The sequence below is a fragment of the Thunnus thynnus genome, chromosome 5, assembly GCF_963924715.1.
Source record: "Thunnus thynnus chromosome 5, fThuThy2.1, whole genome shotgun sequence".
NCBI lineage: Eukaryota > Metazoa > Chordata > Actinopteri > Scombriformes > Scombridae > Thunnus > Thunnus thynnus.
In genome coordinates, this window is record NC_089521.1 from 25,801,056 (window position 1) to 25,813,795 (window position 12,740).

General features: G+C 40.0%; 1 protein-coding gene across 6 annotated transcripts in view; it reads right to left on the minus strand.

The window, feature by feature from the left end:
- The window catches only part of peak1 (pseudopodium-enriched atypical kinase 1), a 110,621-nt gene that overhangs the window by 54,268 nt on the left and 43,613 nt on the right, over positions 1 to 12,740 (minus strand). For 4 of the 6 annotated variants that reach the window (XM_067590393.1, XM_067590390.1, XM_067590391.1 and 1 more), the window contains one exon: positions 1,350 to 1,426. The exons of 1 other annotated variant lie outside the window; for it this stretch is intronic. The gene's annotated coding sequence lies outside the window, so the exon portion shown is untranslated. Of the gene's footprint in view, positions 1 to 1,349; positions 1,427 to 9,139; positions 9,349 to 12,740 lie in introns of those variants that run through there. One more of the 6 variants, XM_067590396.1, reaches the window with a different exon arrangement.

Consider the following 12,740-nt stretch of genomic DNA (forward strand, 5'->3'; position numbering starts at 1 on the left):
GGAATGAAATATGTGTCGTTTCAGCATCAATATCTTAATGTACACGTGCAATTGTCAATCCCTCCAAGGGTCTCAAGTATTAACATAAATTCAACCAATCCATGAGATATTTATAAGAGCTTGCAATGTTTTCATGTCCACATGATTTTTCTGGGCAACCTGAAAGAAACCACAACTTCCTTATGTAAGAGGGACGTTGTAACACTTGTAGCACTTGCTCCCAATGAAGTTCTCCAATTAACACTGCAAAGAATATACAGCATATTTATTCCTTTCCCAGTTCAGCACAAGTGTGTGTGTGTGTATCTTCAAGGTCTCAATACAAGGCACCAAAGACAAACAGAAATTACAGAAGAAAAACAACTGAGAAGATATTTAGATAGTCTGGTGTTCCTTTGTAAAAGGTCAAGAATAGCTCACACTGTATCTATTGTTATGGCGGGCACACACACACACACACACACACACAAACAGAGTAACATTTGTTGTGGGAGCTGCAGAGACCAAGCACATGCAGACAGGGCCGGACCAAAACCTGCTGAGACACAACAACGCAGATGGCTGCTTTTCACCCAGCTGGCACCGAGACATATGGAAACAGAGATCATTAGCGAGATAGTAAGTGCGTGAGAATGTTAGCGAAGGTAAGTCATCGAGAAGATCCTCACAATAAGCTCACTGACAGAGAAGTTCCCCCCAATCCAAAACCATTAGATTCACATCTACTTAATGTTGCCACAGTATTCCTAGAAGCATCAACAATAGTGCGTCTGCTCATCCAGCTGTGTCCGACGGCAGGTAAGAATCGATTCAAGTCCAATAACACTACATCAGTTGTTATATTTTCAGTTACACATTTATTATACAGTATTTTATTCTAATGTGGATGGTGTTGTTTTGAAATCAAACACTAGTAAGTATTGCAGTGCTTGGAGCTGTAATCGATTTCACAGCCTGTCAGTCATTAAGTTGGGAAGACTGACTTCATGCATTTTTGTTTTGGAGAAAGGCAGCATTGCCATACTAATGCCAGAGTTTGCTGGAGTAGAATCAGCAGAATAATGAACACAGCATGACTCTGGTCCATGGGGAGTAACTAGACTCTCTCTCGTCAGCTTTTAGAGTCGCAAAATTGTATCTGCACAATTCAAAACAGTACTAAAAGTGAAGTTACAGAGAGGCAGCTACTACAGAGGACAAAGTTTTTGGTATTCTATTAATTCAACTGGGCATGCTGCATAGTCATGACCAAACAGCCAAGAAAAAAGCCAATGAGAAAAACACAGATGGACAAACAGACCAACACACACACACACACACATCCACACACAAAGCAGGAGTAAACTCACAGTGCAATGAATCAAGCGGCAGCACTGGCAGCCATGGAGTCCCAGTTGGTGAAGCGGAGAGCACCCACTGCTGGAACCTACAGATGACGGGAAGACACAAACAGACAGAGGGAAAAGAAACAAAGAGAAAAAGTGTTTGAGAGAGAATGAGGAGGGAGGGTGATAGAGACAAAGGGAGAGAAGGAGAGAGAGAGAGAGAGAGAGTTTTTTTGTTTTTTGTTCGCCCGAGGCAGATCTCTTAACATCATGGCTCATTTTCAGAGTAAGTCATTGTTCTGGCATGGCGTTACGGAACAGATATCAGATTTATCGGTACATTTAGCACGCTAGAAAATTCATAATAAGAACAGAGATGCTTTTATGTGAAAAGGCAAAGACAGAAATACACACAACTTGATGCATTTCGAGCTTCAAGTAGCCTTTGGGTCTTGTTTTTAGCAACCTCTGCTTCTCAGACATACTGCAGGTCAAACACTTTTCACAGATCTTAAAGGGTTTTTTTTTTGTTTTTTAATCTGCTTGGCATGCAATATGCAATGGTTGTGGTTTCCTGGATCAAGTCTGAAACTTTTCTGTAGGAATTAAATATAGTTTTTTTTGTTGTTGTTTAATAAATGTATGTGCAGCATCCACAAATGTGAACACATATCTTCCATAATGTACATTCTCTCTAAGTGTTGTTTTACAGCATGAACTACCGTGTGTAGATCACTCTTGAATGATGAAAACAACTCTCTACAGAGCAGCTCAACAGAAGCAGCATCATTACGCAAATATCAGATTTAGTGGTACATTTAGCAGCCAGGGAAGTTCATCTTCATCTTCTCTACAGAAAAGCTTTTGTTGCATCACACCCCAAGGCACAACAAAGACATAATATAATGCATATGACCTTATTTATCTCGTGGGGTCCCGGGGTGGTTTGGGAACTGTTGGTAGTCATGATTCTTACTGTTTGTGTGTGTGTGTGTGGTGCATAATTCCCTGGTCACTATGACATGTTGTACATTGTTAAATATACACACAACACTCAACTGAGAGACATGCAAACGTCTGTCATGTCCTAATATCCTGTATGCTGAAAATAAACTGGACAGTAACAGTTCTCCTAATCCAGCCGGTCAATTTAATACCAACTGTGAAGGGAGCACAGATTTTCTGTCAGTGTATTGAAACTGCTCAGCCCATTTGCAAATGCTATCCTCCTTTCATAGTAGGATCTCTCAGAGGTATTGTATCTGGAAACAATATAGGTGGCTCCGTGAGTGTTGCTATGCAACCGAGGGAAACTTCAGAAAATAACGCAAAGACCTCCTTCCTCGTGTTAGGGATTCTATCTTAAAAACCGCTCTGCATTAATTTATCCAAGGAGGAAGCATCTTGTTGGAGGATAAAAATAGCCGCAGTCATTTCAAGAGCCTTGAGGTTTTTTTTTTTTTTTATGCGCCTATTTATTCGCTTTAGAATGGAAAAATGATCTGTCAAAATGGGGATATGGAGAGAAAATCCTTGGAAGTTGTGTGCTGATAAAACTGTTGTTGCACATTAGTGAGCTCATGTTATGAATAAATGCAATTTGGTTTCAGAAAGGATGTTGTACATTTATGTGTATGCTTCCTCTCTGCTACTGTTGGCTTTAAAATCATGTCTATGTATTTTTGACTGGATTGGTAGTAACACACTTGGTTTTAGCCATCATCGCGAGCTTCGAATCGTCACGGTTCGTGCATAAGCTTTTTTAGTATGTGCATTTTTGTCTATGCACAGAAGAAGAGGAAAAAATGTCATGCAGGCTCAAGTGTTCATTTGTATGCTCACACACGTCTCCCGTTATACATACTACATTTACAACTGTTTGACCAACAGTATGAAACAATTACATCAGAATAATGGAACAATTTTATGGGATGAACCTGCCAGTCTCTTATGCAATCTAAATTGCTATGCAGCAAATTATCACCCGACCTCTGCAGCTTTTGATGACATATAATGAACATTTCTGGCAACTCTCACAATACAAGGGTTTAGTCTCCTTTTAGTGTGATATTTTTCAATCTCAGGATGTGGTGTCATCATTACAATGGAGTCCAGCGGGGCAGACAACATGAGCGGTTTGATGATAGAACAGGTTGTAAACAAAGCTTTGACTTCATTATACTCATTTGGAAGATAAGACACCTAAAGCTGGTGTATAGGTTCATTGGAATTTACAGAGTTATTGCTTGATTGACCTTTTATATACTGTAACTACCATAGCTGTAGAGGATAGAGGATTATAACAAACAGGTGTGCTCATTTCTTAACAACTGGTTTAGAAAATATGGTTAACCTATTGGTTTGTCATGTGATCATCTGATCAGTCTCGTGCTTACCCTACGATTCTGTCACCATGTCCCCAGATGACAGCAATTACTTTGTTGTTGAATAAAATGTTAGTACAGTCAGAAATAACGACCAAAACAACTCAATAAGACCCAAATTGCAAAAGAAACTTCAAATTGCCTTTAACAGTGCAGAGCTGGAGCTGTCAGTCGGGAGCTACGGTGTTTCTTTTATGTCATGAGTTGTGTTCCTGGGTGAGTCACCGGCTAATATCTGACTACATGTCATGTAGAACAGCTAATGGGTCAGCAGACCTCCTCTAGACAGGTAGAACTCATTTAAATGGTGGAAAAAAGGTTCATGAAGAACATTTCTAAAGCTAAAGGCAATTAAGAGCAAGTTTATACACTCTATGCTCAGTCTTTTTTAGTGTTATTAAGTACAGCAAGATGAGACTCGCTCCATCCAGCTCTGCCCTCCCACATACTCTCAGAGCTATACACACCTGGGAGCTGCCCAATAAACCCACCTCCAGTGACCTAAGCAGGTCAGTTGGAGTAGTCCTGAGTTAAGTGGCTCAGTAGACATATGACAGTAGCACAATTACTGAATAAGGGCTGTTTTTTTGTTCATTTCCTGCCTAGATTTAAAACTTGGAAATTAGAAGCCTTGCGATCATAAACAGGATTATCAAACCTCTAGTTTACCAGCGCTCTGTGTTGTGGTATTCCTCTACAGTACCAGCGCAACACTGTTTGTTTTGCACAGCTCAGATGACTTAAATTAGAGTGTAGTGTTTGCAGGTACCGTTGCACGCATGTCCCTACCCATTTGAACTGTTGACCACAATCCCTCCCCTCTACCTAGTAAACAACAGCTGGTTCCAGCAGTCCATCTGCTACCTGCAAATTCCCTTCATCAGGACTCACAGTTCTAGCATACTATTGGTTGGTCTTCTCTGAGAGGTGCACTTCCTGGGATACTGCAAGTGTGTGTTGATACTTTGACACCATAATAACAGTTTGAATTTTCGACTGGCACACTCGGCAGTGAACAGGCTTTTATTTGACTGTCTGAGTGCTTTTTTCAAAGCATGACTGTGTGGCTTGAAAATAAACGTACTGATTACTGCTGTGGCTGTTGTCTGGGAGGTATGTTCAATACCTACAGTGCATGTAAGTGATTCAGCTGCCTGCTGATGTTATGGGGGAAAGTTCCAGTGTTTGTTTACTGCAAAAACCATGTTTAACGTTTCTTTAGTGTCACTACTGAATGACAGCATCAAAGGACAATCTGACCAAGATATAGTAAACTGCAAACTGCTTATGCAACATTTATGTGAATGTTCATAAGATCCTGATGGTCTTCGTTTGATCCAATATCAGAATGATCATCACCAGTTTGCTGGCATCTTTATAGTTGTCATAGAGTCTTTTCACCTGATCTCCCAGACCACCTTCCCCTTCCCCAGTACATAAACAGTGTCTGTAAGCATAATTTGCTCACTCACTGTCATTAACAATAACTGCAAAGAGGCTGAGTGTCTGTGATTAGTACAAACACCACTTCGAGCAAGTCATTTAACTTAAATTGTGCGTGACAACTTCCTGAAATCAGGATTAAGGTATAATGACTTTAGGCTTCAGGTCATTTAACAAGCAAACCGTACCAAGTGTCCAGATCCACTTAGCTAGAGAATAGTTGCATGTGTTATTTGGTGATTATTCTGTAAGGTATCTTTATATTTACAAGACTGTCAACTTTTCTGTCTTGCACAATGGCATTTCAACAGTACCATATGATCCAATGGACACAAAAATATGTACTTTGTTAAGAAAATATCATAAAACAGCACTAAATTCAAAGTACAAAACTGTTATTTGGCTCTCTGGTTTTTACTGTCATTCTTTGATCAATTCAAGGGATTATAATCAAAGCTCGTCTTAAAATGTAAGACCTGTATTTTTCTTAAATATGGTGTTTTAGATATAGTATAAGTCCATGGTTGAGTACAGAGACACACAGAAAGCTTTTACACAACAACAGGGCTCAGTGGAAAACCACAGACAAACCAGCATTTAAAATCCTGAGCTTAGTGGCAGAGTTGACGCCACACAGACAAGGAAATTGTCACCATCAGCTGTGACTTAACACTAAACACACAGGTCAGTTCTGACGGCAGCTTCATGAATATGCACATACAGTACATCCCAGTCATCGGGATACTTGTTATGCTTGGTCCACCGTCTCATCTTTATTGTTGCTTCCTGTCGTTATGCTCTACCTTGCCCTTGTCTCCATAACAACCATCTCAAAACTACTCTGCATTTTCAGTGACAGGTTGGCTGCTGCTGGTTGTGGGGGTGGGAATGACTCTGCAGTGACATCTACTAATGTTATTCTTAAATTAAGGGACAGATACCACAGACAGGTGAGCTAAAGCGGGAAAATCAGATTAGTTATAAAACGTGTAGCCTACTTGTGGGAAACTTTAATTAACCAACTTGGCAGAATGGTCTTGTAGGTGAAAATTGTAGGCTTTGGAGGTTTAAAACTCTCATTATGCCTGTTTCTGCTTTACTTCAATGTTTGCTGGAAAAAAAACAGTAGTAGATCACAATAACCTTAATCTTCCCTTTTCAAGAGTTGTCTGGTGAGAATTATGGCAGATAAACATTGCTTTAGAGCCCATTATTATGAAACTGTCCTTCTGGAGATAATGAATGACTTTCTTTCATCGACTAATAGCAATAACTCTTCTACTGTGGTCGTCAAGAAAATCAGTGCAGAATTTGGTACAAAAGTAGATTATTCTGTCCTTCTTGGCCAACAGTGAGCGGGCACCATTGGCATAGAAAATTGTTCAAGGTAGGACTTTTAGTGTGGGCCAGGGTGACTGCAGGTTTCTTTCTAAAAATCTTTTATCTGGCTCAGTTTCATTCAGCATGTATTGGCTGAATTTACGGCATCTTGCTTGTTCACTGCAGTTACATGTTAAAAATACCTCATAACTGGCACTGTGATTGGTCAACCAACGAGCCACCAGCGTTACTTCACACTTTCTCTTGGACCCCGAAACCGGAAAACAATTAAAAATATGTTTAACCACTTCCATTACATGTTAAATCTGCTCCAGGGGCTCTGACTTGTAATTGACAGCACATCTTTGGCGTGACTCTTCATAATTCATCATAGATGCAGCGATTTGGAACATGATCCATACTTAGAGTGGCATTTTGGCACCACTCCCTCATCAGAAAAAGCCTGTGGGGTATTAAGCAAGTTTCACCTTTAGATTCTGTTAAGAGTGTGCTAGAGAAAACAAAGACAGGCTTCAGTCAGAGAGGATATTTTTATGACAAAACATGGTGCTCTCCATTTGAGTTTCATTCCAACATGAGACCCCCACAGTGTGAAAAACACTAGCCTTGACAAAATGATTGATGGCACAAATTAAAGGCTAATTACAGAAAAGCGCAAAACTAAAGTAACATTAACAACAAGTGCGTTTCATCACATGACTATGACAGGACAACGAAGACCAATATTTCCAAATGTACGCTCGCTGGAAAGTGTTTATGATGGACAAATTGTAAGAACTCCAACTTCATCAATTATGGTGGCTGCAGCTCACAATTATGTTTTAAATAAATGAATTTAGTTTTTGTTAAGTGTACAGACTATAAATGCCAGGTTTGAATGTAATCTCCATCATTCATGTAACTGAAAATACAAGTCAGAAAAATAAAGATATGCATTATCTAGTTTGAGTCATAAAAAGTTAGTGAAATTGTCAATCCAACCAATGATGAAAATCATCAATCAATTCTATTTTTACTTTGGTGTAGTTAAAATTAAAACTGCTTTTAAGTGGGTACTTAAGTGGGTAGTTTCTCCATTTGTCTCCAGAGTTGACAGATAAAGGCTTCCAAATGGTTTGTTTCATAGTTGATTTACTTTGTCATAGCCTGCCCTAAGTACTGTTTATCATGTGGGTAAAATGGGAAGAGGAAATGTTTGAAACGATGCCATTTAATACATTAGCTTGAAAATCTCCCTGGATTACTTTATACTGTAGGTCACAGTAAAATATCTAAATACTAGAAAGATTGAAAAAAAAACACGACCAGGGGTAAAAGGGTAGCAAATGATCTCCCTTTGGCTTAAGCTCGCTACACCTGCAATTCAATTTAGCTTTCAAATGAGACATTTAAATCATCTGCTAATCACCTGACTGATCTCTGGCTAAATCACTCTTGATGTAAATCCACTACAGGTGAAATATCTGAATGGACTGAGATTAAGACAGGATTGATTCACACAACTAACACCCTGCAGTGAGATGAACGCTGACTGCATTCATAACATGAAATGAACACAAATCATCAAACACACTCTCTCTGGTCAGGCCTAAAAGCATTAGCTACTGCATAGATCTGTGTGTATTGTGTCTTTCTGCTTGGAGCTGATTAGAAAGCAATGTGTTGGAGGAGGGGTGGGATTATCCAATATACATACAGCAAAAATAGTCACAGATAAACCTCCCATCAAGTTGTATTAACTTGACTGTACTGCTGAGCACGTACTTTTTTCCTTCCCATCTGAATAAATGAGAAAAAGGGTTACAAAATCAATCATTCCCCATCTTAGTCTCAGTGTTCATTTCTATTCCTTCCACTCTCAGGTTCCAATATTACAGACGCTTGAAAATCCTTTTACTATGGTTGGAATTTCTATACAGCCTGTAAAGGATTGTGCTGAAAATGCTGAGAGGAGAGTCATGCTGCAAACAACAGTCACTGTAAGCAGATAAACCTTCTCTTTTAAACATTTTTTTAAGCTGATCAAGCCGCTTCCACACAAAATTCAATATTCAAATGTGTACGAGGAAGAGCAGAAGAAGCACATGCTTCTACGATATTGTACAAAAAGACAAGACTGAACAGGACAAAAACCATAAAAATCATGCTCTCTCTCGAAAAGGTTAAGTTGCATGAATGGATAGAAAGTAGTGTCTGAATAAAGCATTTTGAGTTATGACATGCTCCCATTATTGTCCCACAACACTGAACTGTGACTAGGAAAGCTGTAGCTACTCTCGTGTATTAAAAGCTCTCATTAACAAGTGAGCCAAGTTGTCTGAAGTCAAACATCCTGCTTTGACGAGTTCCTTCTCCATACACTTGACACCTGAGACAGGAGATAATAATAATGATGCATAGACTGGCTTGGGAGTCCCCCTCCTCTGCTTCTCTCTGACTTATCTCCATGCACAACCTGTTTTCTGTGGATCTCTCAAGTCCTGTGTGGTCATCTCTGTCCGTCTGTGTCTCTGAACCTGTCAGTATGCGAGCAAGCCTCTGCCATAGTGAGCAGACAGCAACAGTTGTTGGAACCTCGAGACCTTGAGAGGAGCAGGAAGAGGAGGGAGGTGAAGAGTAAACAAAAAAACGTGGCTAACTACTTACACAGCAGTGGCATGTATCCGATCAGTGGCCAGGCAGACGAACGGGGGAGAGAGCCACATGACAAACGTAGTCAGGATGGAGCTGGTGCATGAATGAGAGACAGGGAGTGAGAGAGCTTGAGCACCACGTGAGGAGGGAGGGGAGGGAACAAATACTAGAGTGGAAGATGATGAGGGAGCTAAAACATAACAGAACAGAGATGAAGGAGAGGAGAGTGGAAAAGGCAGAGGAAAAAAAAGCTAAGAACATGAGGGTGAGAATCTAATTGACTTGGCTTCTCACATTTAAAAGACGAAAAGGTGAAAAAAAAACAGAAAAAACTGAAGGGAGAAGTACGACAAGAGGATGACTGACAGAGGAGAGATAGACTTGGCCTTTCCACTCTCTTTGGCAGTTGTAGTTTATGTTCAGTCCCTATGTATGACCAGCTCTGCACAACAGTCACAACTTCAAAGTGCATTAAGAGCTCCTCATGGTTAACATAGAGAGGATATAAAAAAAAGAGAGAAGAAATGAGAGAATGGGGTTGAGCTGAATTCTCTCAGTAAGACTGAATTCCCGTTGAGACCTATCAGTTTCATGATGCCTCTTAACGATACATTTTGCAGGCAGGGCCAGAGCTGAGCAGCTGTCAACCTCTCGTAGATATGGACCCATTGCGGCCTCAGCTATGTTTCACCCGTTTCAATTGAAACAAGGCCCGCCCTCTCCAAGAGCCCCCGACTGACATACAAGAGTTGAATAATTCACTCACTTTATATAGTGGCAAGCTGTGGTTCAAAGCTACCAGCCAGCTTTAATTGCAGTTAGAACCAGTTAGCAACTCAACATTCATAGCAAAACAGTAGGCAGGTCATTTCTTCACTGTAAACACTACTAATGGTGTCGACTAACGCAAACTAGTAAATTCTCAAACTAAAGCAAATACGGATAATTAAAAGAATCTCTATAAGCACCTCTGGGACGCTGCAATATTCTCCTGTAACATACGGCTGTTGAATCTGATAATCTGCATTTTGCCATCGTCAAGTAAAACGTAGCTATACTGTTGTTACTATTATTAGTCTGTTTCATCCTCTCCGCTACGGCCTCTGTAGTGAAATCACACTGCTGCTCCCTGCGTCATGCAGACATACAGGCTCCATGTCTGCGTGTGTGCGGATGTGTCTGTCACACTGACGCACAGACGGAGCACCCAAAGAGAGGAGAGGAGGGGAAAGTTCCCGTTCCTGGTTTTAAGACCCCCCATTTGCAAAGCGCAATTTATTGTAAACTATCAGTAGACACTTTTTATTCTCAAGCAAAATATGGCATTGCTTTTGTTGTTCATTTGATCTGAGGGAATTGTTTAAACTGTTTTTGTCTCAGCAGATACATAGCACATAGTTCTATTCAATGCAGACTAGTAGTTGCTGAGAAGGGGCGAGGCTTCTCCTCATTCCAAAGCATTGTTTCAGGTTTTAATTAAGGGAATGGTTTAGATTATTTCTATGTTACGCTCAGATGTCCGTGACGCTGAGAGAGCACATATTGCATTCAAGTTGAAGTCCAAAAATATACGATTATTGATGCAAACCAACTTGAATTTTGACTGATAGGCCCCACATTAGCTCTTGAAACAGGCCCCCAAATGCTTAAGGCCGCCTCTGTATAGACCTGTATGCAGTCAACCTCCAGCCTGCTAAGTGCATATTTACTAGATGTTTCAGAAGTCAAATGGTTTGTAAAGCGAGCTTGTGTCCAGAGTCAGAGACAGAGAAAGTGCTCTCTCCTCGCTAAATAACTACTATTAAAATACAAGGCATGAACCAGTGAAGCAAACCAGTGGCCAGAACTGCAGGATTTTTGTTGTTCTCGGTAGTTCCCAAATGTCAGTGTTTGATTATGTGTTACCTTTTTGGTCCTGCAATTACAACCCCTGGCTGTAAAACTTGATAAATTGTCTCTACAAAGCCTGACCACATGGATATAAGAAAAACAAAACAAAAAACATCTGGAAAGAAAAGGATGAATGATTCCTCACTTTATATCTCATTGGTTAATGTTCGCAGCTCTGAGGCAGGACTACAGCTGTGTCCAAAGTTTCAGGCAGCTATTAAAATGTTATATTTACTAATATGTACAGTACCAGTCAAAAGTTTGGACACTGCTTTGCATTCATTTGAATGAGAATGTTTGTCCATACTTTTGACTGGTACTGTAATTCTATGACCCTTTCAATGGCTGAACAAAGAAATGTATTCACTTATAGTTAGTCAAAATTACACTTATTTCTCTACAATACATGTATCCTTTAGTACATTATGGATGTCATGGGCCTTGTCCATTTCTTCAAAGTTCATGACCCACTTACTGTGTCATAAATACATGCTTTTATTAGAAACTTTATTTCTAGGTCATGAAAAGTGATTACTGATTCAATTCCCCTGGTCTTAGTAGAATAGCTATGGTATGACAACTCAATTCAGCTCATGTTTTCAGTCTGAAAGCTAGTATTCACAAAAATATAATCAGAGATTTTTTTACTCTTGCAGTTACAACAAGGGAACTGTGCTCAATGGCATAACATATACTTAAGAAGGGGTATAGTTGAAAAGCATCTGTATGGGTTCATCACTTCACATCGCCATTAAAGATACCTTTAAAGGGTTTCGGTCAATCTTTTAGACTTAAAGCACTGATGATAGCAGAACAAATGGGTCAAATTGGTGATAACTACAGACCTCAAGCACCTCTACACTACTATGTATATGTGACATCTATGCCAAAGCAATAAGTTATCATTTACATTAATATCTTTGCCCAACTCAAACATCTTCAAGAGAATTCAGCGTCTCCAATATGGTCATCAGTACTGAACATCTGTGCAGATCATGAGCCCAACCTAAACTAGATCCATCACAGTTTCCACAGCTAACATGCCTCATCCTGGGGCTGCCTCCAAAGTTACTCAGTCTTACTAGACTTGTAAGACATTTGTTAAAAGTAGTTGGGCGCTATGAGTGACTGTTTTATTACCAAAACAAATCTGAGGCATTCTGGCAGAAGGCTTCCAAGCTTTCACACGACATTTCTAAGGATGAGGATAGTTACCGTTGATGACTACCAGCTTTTTCCAGTGTTTAGTCTCTGTAGCAAAGCAGTGCTAAATTAGCTTTAAGAGGCCATTTCCTATTGACCACAAAGGTACTATGCATCCAGATGTCAGTGCAGTTGGCAGATGATGTGGTGAGGTCTATATGGCCCCATCATCTGTGCTGACATCTGGACCATATGTCTTCTACACTGAGGGAGCAGGGTCCAGATTCAGAATAAAGACAGGGCACTGGGGATGAAATTAATCCAAGGACCCACAAGGGCATTGGCTGTAAAGAGAGGCAAGGACTGGTAGGTAGTTCATTAAAAAGAGTGGAGTTTTACCTGCATGAGGATCAGGTTACCAATGAAATATACACTTTATGGCTTGCACTTAATCGTGTTGTGAATAAACTATAAATGTAAGAATTGATACAGGGAGGAGGAGAAAACAAGATTCTACCTCGCCAATTTCTTAGACTCTTTGTTTCTCTGGTTGTGAAGAACAAAGAAAAGGAAGTAGGAT